Here is a 16688-nt window from a genome sequence, read left to right as displayed (position 1 = left end):
GAATAAGTTGTTGCATGTGAGGTAGGCAGGAAGGTCACTTCCAGAGGTAGCAGAAATTGTTACTGAAGGAATGACTGGGGGAGTTTTCTCTGCCACATGCTTCAAGCGCTTCCGCTGAATGACCAATGGAGGAGGAGAATCAAGATCCTCTATGTCAATGGGTTCTAAATAAGAGGGAGGAACTTGATCACATGGAGGAGGGGGTAGCACACCCTTCTTAAGGTTGGAATATTTCAAGAAAGCATATAAATATGAACCATAGGTTACATTGGTAACATTCCCTCTGGTCACTTTGACAAAATGTTGGTCCATCTTCGTAAGAAGGTAAGTACTTAAGTCAATGGCAACCCCTTTTAACACCATCCTAGAAGCTGTGAAGAGCTCCTTGGACAAATAGTGAGATGGTGTTTTGGCAAGCATAAACCTGTCTTGGAGAAATTGGTAGACTAGCTTCCAAAGAGGATCAGTGATCATTGAAAAAGACACTCGTGAAGTGTTAATCACCTTCTTGACATCAAGGACTTCTTTGTTCTGCTTCTGTCAGCTTGAGAATCTCATCATTTGAGAATAACTATCTGGCTGTAACAAAGGGTTCTCCTTTGTAGGGAAGAGACAAAGCCTTCCCTAACCCTCTAGGTGTCAAGACCATGGAAGTATCACAAATGAGGCCCGATTTTCTACTGTATGATGCAAGAAACTCATCACATAGGGCTGGATCATCTAAAATCAAAGAGAGTGAAGTAGCCACGAAAGATGCAAGGCATGCTTTCGCGATAGGCTCAAAAGCCAGTAGGGAGGAATAATCCCTACTGATCAATGGGACATACTGAACAAGAGGAGGAGCTTGAGGCGCCATTCAAATGGAATATACATACACACCACAAACATAGACAATCACAGAGAATGCCTGCAAAACAACAAAATAGCTATAAAAAAGAAATCGATTAAAATAAGCACACACAAACGTAACTAACCAATTGACCACCCCAAACAACCCACATCTTAGAAAAAATTTCGCATGACCCCTACACATATGCGACCGAAAGCTTTATGCTATGCAACAAGCAGACACCCAAGACCCCGTATCAGGCAAAAAAGAAAACTACAAACCGCACCCGTAATCGTATCACACAATCAAACCATAATACCTCAAAAACCTAATCAAAACATAACCAGAACTTTGATAAACAATGTCAGTTTAAAGGACTATATGTGCCCATTCCACGAAAAGCGTATTTATTAAAAGGAGAAAAAAGTGCACTGAGGGGAATGATTTTAGTGAAGGGTTTATTTTTAAGAAATTATTAACAATGGTTGAAATTTTATTAAGTTGTAAACGTTAATAAGAAAACGGTGGTTCATTTTTTAATTGTTAGTTATATGAAACATTGCTTTTAACTAAACCCGGACTGCGATCCCCAAACTTAGGTCTCTAAATGCATATTCATTTATTAAAATTTTAATGTGTCTAAAGCGCTCTTTTTTTTTAGCGCATGCATTTTTGTGATAGCTAGTTCATTTTTATTTAAAATTAAAGTGCCTTTAAAGCACACGTAGCATGTGCAAAGTGAACGGCGGGTTGATTTTAAGTGATTAGAAAAATATATGTTTAGTGCGAGCGCGCGTGAAAAAGTGGGTGAATAAAGTTCATTTTAACAATTAACTGTGGTTAAGGGATGACCAAAATAAATAAAGCACAAAAAATAGATACCTGGTAGGGGTGTGTATGCAAGAGATTGAGGGCGCACTGAGTAGTCCCAAATGCAAGGAATCCAATTTAAAAAAAGTAAAAACCACTGACTAAAAAAAATAATATACCTTAGTATTTGAAAAAAATAAAAACAAAATATATATCAAGGCAATGTTAGTGGGATCACAGTTGGTTTAGGCAATGTTCATTAGTGTTTGGGTGAGATTGTTATTTTTTTTTTTGGTAATTTAGGTGTATTTTAATTTTGTATTTTATGTTTTTTTGTATATTTTTTATTTTAAAATATTCCAAAAGTAGTCAAATGCATTGATGAAATTTTTGTGATTTTTTTGAATTTATTTCTGCTTTTAAGAGATTTTTATGAATTTTTATCAGTTTTTAATTAAAAAACTAAAATTTAAATATTATTAATTTTTTGCAATTAATTATTTATATTATAATCAACAAGATCAACCAAAAATCTACCCAATTTCGAAAGGAAAATTTTAGTAATTTTTTTGTTTTTAAGTTAAATTTTAATGAATTTTTAAATATTTTTAAGTGTTTTTAGGTATTTATTAGGTATTTTTCTCGGATTTGTGGAAAATCAAAAGAGATACACGGGCTGCATGTGAATAGCTGTGTGTGCTCGAGGACGGCACGCACCACTACATGGAGAAGATCAAACATGCGCCCTCACGCGTGAACACTGGCTGGCCACGCTCGTACGCACAGGCACACCTGGACGTCCACGCTCCGTGTGGAGGGTAGAGGTAGAGTGGAGAAGGGGTACGAAAGGGGGCTAAAATAGGGGGAAACGGGGGTTAGGTAAGGTTAGTTAATTAGATGAGCTAAGTGAGGTTAGGTTAGGTTAAGTAACTTAGGTGAGTTAAGTAAATTAAGTTAATTAAGTGAGTTAGGTAAGTTAAGTTAGTTAGGTTAATTAGGTTAAGTAAGTAAGTTAGGTTAGTTAGGTTAATTAAGTTAGTTAAGTTAAGTAAGTTAGTAAGTGAATTAAGGTTAGTTAAGGGAACTAACCAGGGAATGGGGAGGAGAAGGAAGAAAGAGGGCGGCGTGGGAGGAGGAGAGGAGGAGAGCGGCGGGAGGAGACTGCAACGGAGGAGGATGAGAGGAGGTGTGGAGGAGACGATGGCGGTGGGAAGAAGAGGTGAGGAAGCGAGGGGACGTGTGGAGGAGGCAGCGGCGAGGGCAGCCGAGGGAGGTGCTCGTGGAGGAGATGGCGGCGAGGGCAGCCGAGGGAGGCGGTCATGGAGGAGACAGTGGCGAGGGAAGCCGAGAGGGGAGATGCAAGGGCGTCGTAGGGCATGGAGAAGAAGGAGGAGGTGGGGTGGCATTGGTGTGCGAGAGGAGGCAACGACTGCCAAGGGACGTGGAGTGCGAGAGGAGGCAGCGACCGCGAGGAGGAAGGAGGAGACGTGGGGGAAGACGCAGGCAAACAGGTAAGGTCATTGTTTTTTTGTTTTTTTAATTTTTTATTCGTGTTTTTTTAAATATGTTAGTTTGTTTTGAAAAATGGGTTTTAATGTGTGTGTTTTATGGTGGTTGTTTTTTTTTCATCTTGTTGTTTTTTTCTTTTTTTCTTTGTTTTTTGTTTTTTTGTGTTTTTCTCTTTTGTTTTTTGTTTTTTTAATATTTTTAAACTTATTTTGTTATTTGTGTTTCGTTAGTTGTGTTATGTGGATTATTGTTTGTGTTTTTTTTTCTTTGTTTTTAAATTTGTTATTTGTTGTTTTGTATTATTATTTGTTATGTTGTATTTTTGAATCATGTGTGGTTGTTTCAGTTTTTAGGGGTTGTTGTTCTGTTTGTCTTCAGTGTGTGTTTTTTTTTTCATGCACTACAAGGGACTGGGGCAATAGCGACGCCGATTAGCGACGGCGTTTATCGGCGTCGCTATTGGCGTCGCTATATGCGTCGCTATTTGCGTCACATTTGCGACGCAAATAGTGACGCGTATAGCGACGCCAATAGCGACGCCGCAGGGAAAAAAAGCGCGGCCGAAACCAGAGCACCGTTTTCATTTTGTTTTCTTCGCCTTTTGAGATCGAGAGCGAGGGAGAGAGCGAGGGAGAGAGCCAAGGCTTTGTGAGAGAAGAGGAGGAAGAGACTTGCCGCCGCCGCCGCCGCCGCCGCCGCCGCCGCCGTCGTTGTTCGCGAAGGAGAGGAGGAGCCCTCGTTGCAAAGAGAAGCCGCCTACGCTCGCCATATCTCATTGGTGAGTCTCCCTCTCTCTTTCTTTTACTTGTTGAAGGTTTAAATCATTCTCTTTTGTTTATTTAGGAGAGGAAAAGAAAGAGAAGGAGAGGGAGAGGGAGAGAGAGGGAGAGAAAGAGAGGGAGAGGGAGAGAAAGAGAGTGAGAGTGCATTCTCTCTCTCTCTCTCTCCCTTTTACTTGTTTAATGTTTAAATTACTTTCTTCTTTGCTTGTTTAGGAGAGGAAACGAGAGAGTAAGAGAGAAAGAGAGGGAGAGGAAGAGGGAAAGGGAAAGAAAGAGAAAGAAAGAGAAAGAGAAATAGAGGGAGAGGGAGAGGGAGGGGGAGGAAATAGGAGAGGGAGAGAAAGAGAAAGAGAGGGAGAAGGAGGGAGAGTGCATTCTCTCTCTCCCTCCCTCTCCCTTTTGCTTGTTTAATGTTTGAATCACTTTATTTTTTGCTTGTTTAGGAGAGGAAATGAGAGAGAAAGAGAGTGAGAGGGAGAGGAAGGGGAAGGAAATGAGAGAGGGATAGAAAGAGAAAGAGAGGGAGAGTGCATTGTATCTCTCCCTCTCCCTTTTGCTTGGAGGATGTTTAAATCACTTTATTTTTTGCTTGTTTAGGAAATGAGAGAGAAAGAGAGATAGAGAGAGAGAGGGAGAAAAAGAGAAAGAGAGGGAGATGGAGAGGGAGAGGGAGAGGGAGAGGGAGGGGGAGGGGAAGGAAATGAGAGAGGGAGAGAAAGAGGGAGGGGGAGGGAGAGGGAGCGAGGGAGCGAGGGAGAGGGAGAGGGAGAAAGAGGGAGAAAGAGGGAGGGAGAGGGAGAGGGAGGAGGAGGGAGGAAATGAGAGAGGGAGAGAAAGAGAACGAGAGGGTGAGGGAGAGGGTGAGAGAAAGAGAGGAAGAGAAGGAGAGGGAGAGGGAGAGGGAAGGGAATGAAATTTAAGATAATATACGTATCGATAATGGTATGCAATGTGCTTTGCATACGGCCACGTACTTCATCACAATTAACCCAAAATTATTGTTATAGAAGTGGAGATATCTTAAATTGAGTATAGGATAATTTCTCTCAGGTCTTATGACTATGAGTAGAATTGATTGAAATAAATTTTATTACTATAGTTGTAAAATTTCATAGATGGCGCGCATTAATTTTAAAATGGATTACTTATACTCAAAGCCGAGATATAACAAAAAATTATCTACCAGGACAAACAAATCGTCGAGCATGATACAAGGCCGAGATATAACATCGGAAAATCTCTCGACTACTATATACAATGCAAGGTTTATGGTCAACTTGCAAGTTGACGTACATCTCCAAAAAGCTATCCATTTAAGCCTCGTTTGCTGTAATGTAGATAAGATGGCAAACGAAGAAGGTCCTATTGTTCAAGACCGCGAGTCGTATCTTAATCAGCGTGTCCCATGTCCTTGCTCTCAATGCAAGTTGGCAATTAGACGAAAACGCCGATTGTCTATAGAACACGTACGACGATTTGGCGAGTTTCAACGTGAGATTATTGATCAGGCGATTGCAGATTTTCAGCAAACGGTATTTTCAAGTTAGCATTTTTCATGCATTGTACTCTCAAGCTAATTGAAAACCATACACAATAAGATTGGGTCTTGTTGGCAAATTTTGTGTCCAGGGGGGTGATGTCTCGACCCAAGGGGGAGTGCACCCTTTGCGGCCAATTAGAAGAGTTCGTGGACGTGCGATGGATGGATGGCAAGAGCCAATAGACCACTCGCAAGGCCCATCTATATCGTCAATGCCAGAGGAGACAGACAACCTTCCCGACTTGCCTACAATCTTGGAGCCTGAGATGGAGGCAATGATCGATGCATTGATTCCCATGGATGTTGAGACATCTGACCCGCTTAGAGAGGAAGCATCCATACCATTATATGATGGGTGCCGAGTATCTCGGTTGAAGACATTGCTTGCACTCTTAAGTGTGCAAGCAAAATACGGTTGGAGCGATACGAGTGTGACTGAGTTATTCAGGTACCTTGCATACAGACTTCATTGTTTTTTTTTAAAACAGTATTATTGTAAATATGGATGGATTTTTCAAGGTGTTTTATGATTTTTTCAGGTTATTGAAATATCATATATTGCCACCTGCAAACACCATGCATGAGTCTCGTGATGATGCACGACATGTTTTACGGAAGCTTGGCACGGACTACAATAACATCCATGCATGTATCAACGACTACATATTGTTTCGAGATGAATACGAGACTATGGAGACATGTCCAAAGTGTGGTGCTCACAGGTATCGACAGGACTTGCAAGGGCAGACCATCCCTCAAAAAGTCCTCAGACACTTTCCGCTCATCCCCCGCATAAACCACATGTTTCGCACGTCTGCCATGGCAAGCTTGACAACGTGGCATGTGCAGAATAGGTCTACGGATGGAGTGCAACGAATATCAGCAGATTCGCGCGCATGGAGCCACATTGACTCTACCTTCCCAGGCTTTGCGCGAGAGCCAAGGAATCTTCGGCTCGGTCTCGCCATGGATGGTGTGAACCCATTCGGTCTGCGCTTGACTTCTTACAGTGTGTGGCCTATAGTGCTTGTCAACTACAACATTCCTCCATGGCTTTCTACGAAGAAAGGACATCTCATCCTTAGCTTGCTCGTCCCGGGCCACTACAAAGTAAAAAATATGGACGTGTATCTTCGTCCATTAGTCGATGAGCTTAAGATTTTGTGGGAGGAGGGGGTCACGGTGCAAGATATGAGCAGGCGCGATGGTCGGCGGTTAGCCAACATTCGAGCCATTCTCATGTGGACGATGCATGACTTTCCGGGATTGGGAGAGTGCTCAGGTGAGCAGACCTTTGTTCACGCCGGTAATATCTATATTTTATTTCATTCAATCAAGTATTCACTAGGTCGTGGATCGCCTTGCAGGTCTCATTACCTCAGGTTATCATGCATGTCCATTGTGTGGGCCACAGTTAGACTCCCGAAGGTCACGAACCATGAAGAAGATGGTATATCAAGGACACGCCACTTTCTTGCTGGAGGATCATGAACTCAGGGAAGGTTTTCTTGGACGACCTCCAGCACGTATGAACGCTGCAAGCTGGTACGAGCTGAAAATGGTAAACCCGGAATCACATCCAAATGGAATGCGACGGTTCTCAGTTTTCTACGAGTTGCCATATTGGACCCACTTACAGGTCAACCACTTGTTGGATCCCATGCATATTTTCAAAAATGTGGGTAGCTTGCTATGGGACCACATCACAGGAAAGAGAGACACTATAGGGTCACGAATGGATTTAAAGGAGGTAGGTAAGATGGAGGCGCTTTGGCCGCAGTCGAGTGCTGAAGGGGGAGTGCAGCTTCCTCGCGCTCCCTGGGTTTTGTCTACCAAAGAAGAGCGCATTGTGAAGCAAGTAATCAAGTCTATCCGCACTCCGACGGGTATGATGCGTTCTCTCAAGTCCGCATTTTCTAAAGATGACCAAATGTCTGGGCTAAAATCCCATGATTGGCATAAGATATGTCAGGTTTGTGAACAGAATGGATTTTAATTAGCGTGGATATTTTGAAATTTGAAAAGTGACCATTATTCTTAATGCTTTCTCATTTGTGGCAGTTTGTCCTACCGATCGCGATCGCGGGATGCCTAACTCCAGAAATTCGCGGGGCCATTTACAAGCTGTCGACTTTGGTGCAATGGATCTCACAGAAAGAGATTAAGACGTCCTCTATTGAATCCGCAAGGCGGGGAGCAGTTGAGACGGTCTGTCTCTTTGAGAAATACCTGCCCACTAGCATGCTCACGATATAAGTTCACCTTCTTGTGCATCTTGTGGACGAAGTGGAGATTGCCGGACCTGTCCATACGCGATGGATGTTCTTCCTGGAGCGCTTCATGAAAACCCTGAAAGGCTTTGTGCGACAACGAGCTCGTCTGGAAGGTAGCATGGCGGAGGGTTGGTTGGTGTCAGAGGCATTAGTGCATATCTCACAATGGCTACCAACGGTGGAACCAGACAATGAAATGCTATGGACGCTCAAGGACGATGACAGGCTGACTGGAGATGTGGTGGTTGGAAATGGGGTAGAAAAAAGAATGGATGCCTCAATGGAAGAGAAGGTGAATCGCTTTTGTATGTTGCACCATGCCTCCATGGAGACGTGGCTCGCCAAGTACCAGATTGCAAGGCAAGATCGAGAGGAAGCGCGAGCTGAATTCCGACGCAGTACGCGTCACCGACCGATTCGATATCCCGAAGGCATGGAGGAAATGCCGCGGTTTATGTCAACACGATGGTTGCATGGAGCCTTGATCGCAGCATCCAGCGAAGGGGCAGAGGTCTCAATGGAGGAGTGGGAGTTCTCGAGGGGATGTAGTCCAAAGGTAATGAGGGGTTTAGAATGTGTCGTATCTGAATTTGTTTGCTACATCTAATTTGAGTGTTTCAATGTGCAGTACAAAATATATAGTGCAGCGAGGTCGCGCGGACGGCATTTTTGGGTGGAGCGTATTGACAAAATGCGCTCCACAATGGACTGTGGTGTCATGGCAAGGTTTGAGCAAGAGAGCCGGCGACGAGCAACGGATCCGAACACGGTTGTGGATGAGATGGAGTATTTTGGGAATTTGCAAAGTATTATTACGGTGGATTACCGTAGCTTCTCCATGATAATATTCGATGTGCAGTGGTTCAAAGTGGTACTTGGAGGAGCTGGCGCAACGGTTCGACGAGGTCCATCTGGATTTCTCGAAATAGATTCCGAAAAAAAATGGATGGATTTGCGCGACACCTTTGTGTTGCCGGCACATTGTGAACAGGTAATCTTCTAGTCATTTGCTTGCTAATTGTAATATGACATGCTTTATGTCACAATGGTTTGAAGACGGTTTGTAAGTGTTTGTGGACAGGTAATCTTCTATCCAAATCCCCGACAACCTCGATGGTGGTATGTTATACCTTCAACTCCTCGAGGTGCGAGAGTATACGATCAAAGCGATGTTCCAGGCATAGATGAAGAATATATGCAAATAGAGGGATCGAAATTACAAGGGGTGGAGGCCACCGCAAGCTTGGAGCCCGCATCGGCTAACAATGATGGAAATACAGAAGTCGTAGAATTTTTTGAGAACGAGGCAGACTCGTTCTTTTGTGGTGACATGTCTATCGACCTTCCAGTGTATGCAGAGTTATGTCAGGAGATTAACATGGGACCATAGAATACTTCATTCTTGGAGAATTGTATTACTCAATACGTTGTTTAGATCTTCCATAAAGGTAGATAAGATATGCATTTTAAGATGGATTTTTCAAAAATGATTTATATTAATGCGCTTTGTATAGTTTCAATTGATTATTCTAACATTATTTTTTATCTCTGCAGGTATCGATATTTTCAGGATGAGTCGAGGGATGAGCGATGAGGAGTTTCAGGAGATGATGGCACGTATGTCTCCAGATCAGCTCGCGAGATTCAGAGAGATAGCAGATCAGGAGCTGTCTCGTTCTTCGTCAGGGCGCTCTGCTAGATCAGCTTCAGTGCGATCAGATGCTTCAGCTTCGAGCAGACGATCTCGACGCTCGCGACTTGGGCCAGAGGGAGGGACTGCGACTGCAGGAGGATCAGGGGGGTGCTGCTGTGGAGACACGGACGCGGTGTCTCCGTCTCGTCGTTCAGCTAGAGCTCGGTCACCTCCAGGATTTGTCACACCTGTGGGGACGTCCACTCCAGTTACTCCGGCTTTTGCGCAGCCGTCGGCAGATGTCACGCCTTTTGGTGGCACTCCTTTTGGTGGCACCCCCTCTGGTGGCACTCCTTTTGGTGGCACTCCGGGAGAGAGTACCCCCGTCGGTACACCGGATGTTTAGGGGTCTCCTGGATATGCCCAGGAGCGTGGACGGAGATGGGAGAGGGCCCATACGAGGCACACTCCTAGGGATTATGGATACCTAGTGGATGGCAGGTCAGGAGCTATCATCATGAATGATGAGGGGAGGAGGGTGATGGTTCGCATGAGGGAGTTGTGCCAACAAGTTTTTCGGCACAACGTCCTGGATCATTGGAGGAACATACCGGAGGGGAGCAAGGAGTACATAGTAGCATCCTTGCACGAGGAGTTCTCGGTGCCAGCCGCAGTGGATAGATTCTCTACGGGCTGGATGATGGATTGCATGCGTGCATACATGTCACATAGACGATCCGACGCACGCAAGGTAATCAAGAGTGGGGCTCCAAAGCCCGAGTAGTTAGATGCAGAGGACTGGCGCCGACTGAGGGAGGAGGCTACAAATTCGCCAAGACGTTGGAGTCAGCAGCGGGAGGCGGCGAGGGCACGAATCGAGGCCGGATCGGTACATCATCTTGGGAGTGGCAGCCACAGGACATATTTGGAGGACTTTGTAAGTTTCTCTTTTGTTTTGCTTATTTGTTTTTTTGAGATATTATTTGTACTGACAATCATGTTTCTAACAGTTAGCATTTTGTTTTCTTTGCAGCACTCCATTACAAATCGTGATCCGCAAGGCCTTGAGACTCAATATGCAGAGAGGCACAGTCTCAGATCATTGATCGACCGATTGTACAGACGCGGCGGCCCAGTAAGTCTCTCATCTTTCATGTCCGTAGTTACCATGAGATATTTGAATGCATTATTGTATGGTGGATTGATATGTTGTTTCTTTTTCTGCAGAATCCGTTTGATGCTCCTTTGCAGAGAGACGAGCTTTCGGGGGACGACGATTTGTAGCTCACCCTCGGATCCTTAGCGCTCACATACCTTTAGTTTTTAGTCGCCCGATCTATGTAGACATTTTCTATGTATTAGTGATATTGTTTTATGATTGTACCAATCGCATTTTATGCGATATCATGTATTTATTTCATCTATCAGTTTTATGATTTCAGTATAGATTCTTTTTGTTTGCAAACGCTTTGTATGCAGCAGTGCAGAAACTATTTTGTATGGCTCTCATACAGCACACAGTGCTATATGTGGCAGGGCTTGCTGCCCTACCACAAATTTTTTTTTTCTCTGTTACTGTCGCTATTTGCGTCGCAAATTTACTGCAGGCGTCGCTATTGTCGTCGCTATCAGCGTCGCAAACTCTCTGTAACCGTCGCTATATGCGTCGCATTTGCGACGCATATAACGACGCAAATAGCGACGCATATAGCGACGCAAATAGCGACGATTCCATGGCGTCGTCAATAACGACGCTTTTTGCGACGACGGGGGCAAATTTTGTTGTTTGTATTTTCGTCGCTTTAAACGTCGCTATAAGGTCTATATCTTGTAGTGATGGGTGGCTCTTGTTGCTATGGGTTGTTTCTGTGTGTGTATTGTTGTTTTTTTTTTTAAATTTGTTTTGTTTGTGAAAAGTGAACGCACCCCCATCCCGCGCGCATACGCGAGGTGGGAGGACCCAAAAAATTTGCGTCTGCGGGATCAGACGGGGCCGGGACGGAGACACACGAGGCATAGAAGCCACTAGGGCGTCCCGAGGCACTTAAAACCAAAAACAGGTGCATTCACACGCGACACGAGAGACGCTGCCACACGTCAAAAGGAAGAAAAATAAATAAAACCCAAACCATACACCGGATTGAAAAACGGTAAAAAGGAAAAATGTGTCGGGAGACGAGGGGAAAATGATAGAAAAATGCGACATGGGTTCCGAGGCAAAATCAGGGTGTTCACATGGGAAAAATGCAAAAAATGGTGTTAAAAATACATACGGGGAGTAATATGGAAAAATCCGCTGGCCGGAACGCAAGGCGGAAAGAAGGAAAAATGTGCCAAATAATGCACTAACAAATCTATCATGTCAACACACGGTTTTGACCGAGAAAGGATGTGTTCACATGGGAAAAACCCAAAAATCGTACCCGAAAAGAGATTCGAAAATTAATATGGAATGATCCGTGCACCGGAATAGAGGACAGTAAAAAGGAAAAATGTCCAAAGGAAGGGAATGTACAGGATGCTCATGTCAAAACTCATTGCTGGCGGAGAGAGGAGAGGTTCACATGCAAAGAAACACAAAACAGACACCTGAAAACACATGGAAAAATTAATAACTAAAAATCCGACAGTCGGAAGAGGGGGGAGAAAAAAGGAAAAAGTGGGGGAAATGCTGGGGAGTGTCAAAGAGAGAACTAGGGAGAGAAAAAGAGGAGAGAGAAGACTGCAGGAAGAGAGAGAAGAAGAGTGACGAGGAGAGAGAAAGACAGGAAAGAAGGGGAAGCCATAGAAACTGTGAGCAAGAAGGGAGAGAAAGACTGTAATTGTATTAATGTGTCAAAAAGATATGAAAAATTACATCTTCTCTCCTTTTATACCAATGTCTGTGTGACATGGCATAATATCAATATTATTAACACTAATTTGTTATTCTCAGCTTCTTACAATCCATCCCTTCCCAAAAGTTTTTGTCCTCAAAAACAAACCTAGAAACAACTAGAAAGAAGATGGATAGAACAGAGTACTACTCTGTTTTACAGCTTTACTAATGAGAAATGAATGAAAAATGACCACTACATGAGCTGAATTGGAAGAACGAAAGCAAGCCCCAGCTATATACATGATTTGAAATACTTCAGAAGCAAATGGAGCCATAAAGTCTTCAACAAATAATCCCAGAACAAAGTAGACAGCTTGCTAAGTAAACAGTCCCTGCTCGACCAAATCTGCCATAACTTTTGATAGAAGTGTCCAAATGAGATGTACCATATATCAAAACAAAGCTCTTGAAGTGTACTTTAAGTCCATATAGATAGCTTAATTCTGAAAATTAGGTACAATAAAAACTGTTCTAAAACAACGTGCTATCCTGAACCAGTCTGCATCATTACTAGCTCCATAAGCAATAGGCTTCAGCCACCAATGTCTCCCTCAAGTATAGATACTCATCCAATATAGAATCAGGTCTCCAAGAAGCCTCTTCAGATGGTAAACCTCTCCATTTGATCAAATATTCCACAATAGAACGTGATCGAAGCTTCTTTTCACGCTAACCTATAACAACCTCTAGGATGTACTGAACAAGACCATCTTCATCAATGGGTGGCAGCTCATCAACTATATCCACTGGATCACCATAATAGGGCTTGGGCTGACTAACATGGAAGACATTATGAATCTTTGTAGAAGAGGGAAGCTCTAGTTTGCATGCCAAATCTCCAATTCGCTTAAGGATCCTGTAAGGGCCCTAAAACCTGTAGGCAAGCTTATTACCGGATCCATCTTTTAATGTAGAGTACTTGGATTTGGGCACCTTCAACAAAACCAGCTCTCCTTCTTGAAACTCTAAAGGCCTCCTCTTCTCATCAGCATACATCTTCATTTGATCTTGAGCCTTCCTTAGATTCACCTTGCATTGCTAAAGAAGGGTCTGCATTCTTTCCAACTCCTCCTTCCCATGAGAATTGATCTTTTCATTAAAGATGAGTGTGGGTAAGGGCACCTTGTAACCATACAAAGCCTCAAATGGTGAAACTCCTATGCTCGCATGAGTGGAATTGTTGTAAGCAAACTCAACCAGGTGTAACCAACAATACCATGAAGTTTGGACATCATAGCAAAAATGGCAAAGATAAGTGTCCAACCATTTATTAACTCTCTATGTCTGTCCATCAGTTTGAGGATGATAAGCCGTTGATGGAGCCAACTTAGTGCCCATAGATGTAAATACCGCCTGCCAAAAGTTACTCATAAACTTTGAGTCCCTATCATGGATAATCACCTGCGGTAATCCATGTAGTCTAAAAATATGCTCCATAAACTGGTTGGCCACTTGAGAAGCAGTAAACTGAATCTTTGTTGGGATAAAATGAGCTGCTTTGGTGAGTCTGTCAACCACCACATAAATACAATTCCACCCCTTCTTAGTAGTAGGTAAGCCAGTAATGAAATCCATAGTAATATGAGTCCATTTACCCGTAGGAATAGGCAATGGCTGTAACAAACCTCTTGGCTTATGGGTGCTATCCTTATTTTGCTGACAAGGCATACACTTCATAACAAAGTCCTTGACATCTTTCCACAGTCCTTTCCAATAAAAGCTTTTGCTGATCCTGTCATAAGTCTTGAAAACTCCCAAGTGTCCAGCTAAAGGCGAAGAATGTAACTCCTCCATAATTTTCCGCTTAAAAGAAGAAGTAGAGGGAATAACAATCTTGCCTTTCCACCAAATAAGACCATTTTTAAGCTGGTAATGCGAGTTTTCTTCCATAAGACCTTGCTGTAATTTCTGAAAGATTTGGCTGAATTCCTCATCTGAAAGATAGGCCTCCTGTAGTTCTTCAATCCAGTCATTATGTAATTCTATCATAGCTGAAACTTTGCAGGCACACATACAAGAAAGAGAATAAGCCACTATGTTATCTTTGCCCCTTGTATGAGTGATGTCAAAATCATAATTCTGTAATGTAGCTAGACGTTGCTTTGGAGTGAGATTTGACTGAGTAAGGAAATACTTGAGTACCCAGTGATCACTATGTACTCTGAATCGGCTACCATATAAGTAATGGTGCCACTTCTTAATTGCATGCAGGATAGCCAACATCTCCTGGTCGTAAACATTCATGGCCATCTTCTTATCTGTAAGCTTACGGCTCTCAAATGCAATTACTCCATGCTCCTGAAGCAAAATAGCCCCAATGCCACAGCCACTGGCATCACACTGTATAGTAAACTCTTTGGAGAAATCCGAACATACTAAGATAGGAGCAGCAGTAAGGAGTTTCTTTAACTAGTTGAAGCTGCTATCTGCAAGAGCATCCCAAAATAAAGCCTCCTTCTTCAACCCGTCAGTCAAAGGAGCTGCAATTTCCGCATAATGCTTTATAAATTGGCGATAGAATGAAGACAGACCAAGGAATCCTCTAAGAGAGGTAGTAGTAGTAGGCATTGGCCAATCTCTTATGCATTGCACCTTCTTGGGATCAGCTTGTATTCATTTTTCACTGACTATATGTCCCAAGTATTCCACTTCAGTCTCTGCATGAAAGAGCACTTCTTCTCCTTAGCAAAAAGCCTATGATGTCTCAACACATCAAAAACCCTCCTCATATGTGCCAAGTGATCCCGTAAAGTCTTGCTATAGATCAAAATATCATCAAAGAACACCAAGACAAACTGAAAGAGGAAAGGTTGCAAGATCTTATTCATTAAGCTTTGAAAGGTAGCTGGAGCGTTTGTAAGCCCAAATGGCATCACCAAGAAATGATAGAGCCCACGATCAGTCCTAAAAGCAGTCTTGACTTCATCACCCTCTCGCATGCGAATCTGATGATACCCTGATCTCAAATCAATCTTTGTGAAGAATCGAGCCCCCTTAAGCTCATCAAGCAAATCATCAATCATGGGTATAGGATATCTGTTCTTCAATGTTATCTTATTGAGATCCCTGTAGTCAATGCAGATTCTGAAATATCCATCTTTCTTTTTGACTAACAGGACTGGAGATGCGCAAGGTGAAGAACTTGGTTCAATGAATCCCACTTCAAGAAGTTCTTTGATTTGCTTGGCTACTTCCTCTCGTTCACACTTTGATAATCTATAAGGTGGCTTATTGATTGTCTTTGAGTTGAGCTCCAAATCAATGGGGTGATCCACTGTTGTCTTAGGAGGCAATGAAGTAGGTACTTCAAACAAATCTCTATACTCCTCAAGAAGAGCTATCAAGGCTGGATGGTTTGCTGAATTATTGGGCTGATCCTGTGTTTCTTTGTTCAAATACAAAACAAATATTTGTGAGCGCTTCTTGTACTCTCTTTTGAGTTGTTGAATGGTGATAAGCTGAAAATCAGATCTACTAGGAATTCCTTGTAAATGGATAAGCTGTCCATTGGAGATAAACTCCATATATAACTGTGAGAAATCCATAATGATCTTGCCTAATGTCATCAACCAATCACAACCAAGTACAATATCTATAGGCCCCATTTCCAGAGTGATCAAGTTTACTTTGGCTTCAAAATTTTCAGGCAACTGCAAAGAAACCTATGGGCAAATCTGTGTGCTGATTTCTTCTTCACCATTAGCCACTTGTACTTTAATGGGCTGCTGTAAGTCTGTGGGAACACAATTTAACTTGTCCATGATGGACTTATTGACAAAACTATGAGTACTGCCACTGTCTATCAGGATGAACACTGGCTTTCCACATATGCTTCCCTTCATACGAAGTGTATTAGGGCTCTTAGATCCCGTCCAAGCATCCATAGAGATAGAACAATTAGTGGCAGCAAGCGACTCATCACAAGATCCACCAGGATCAAATGGAACATTTCCACCTAGATCAAAAGGAAAAGAGTCGGCTGGATCATAAAAGTACTCCTGTCCAACTTCCTCCTCAAGATCTTCATTTTCAGCATTAATTGCCACTACATTAGCCTCATCTATGTCATCTTCAAAATCCTCAAAAACCAGCATACTTTGAAGCTTAGGCTTGGCATTTTTGTATACACACTTTGAAGCATGATCAAGTGTATACTTTTCTCCACACTTGAAACATAAGCCCTTGTCCTTCCTTTCCTTGTAAAGATCCATGGGAATAGATTTGGGATTTGTACTAGGTGAAATGAACTTAGGCTTGCTGTCCCCCTGTTTGAATTCAACTTTCGGACAGTTTGCTGTCCTGAAATTACTTTGAGGCCTAGAAGCATTAAATGGAGGATAAGTTGGTACCCGTAAGCTCCCATTAGGCACATGATTACTGCCATAAGTGTTACCAACTTGTCCCTGCTTTAAAACATTTTTTTCTTGTCCATAA

The sequence above is a fragment of the Lygodium microphyllum genome, chromosome 12 (assembly GCF_053477565.2).
Source record: "Lygodium microphyllum isolate KBCC chromosome 12, Lygodium_microphyllum_v1.1.10, whole genome shotgun sequence".
NCBI classification, from domain to species: domain Eukaryota; kingdom Viridiplantae; phylum Streptophyta; class Polypodiopsida; order Schizaeales; family Lygodiaceae; genus Lygodium; species Lygodium microphyllum.
This window is presented reverse-complemented; position numbering follows the sequence as displayed.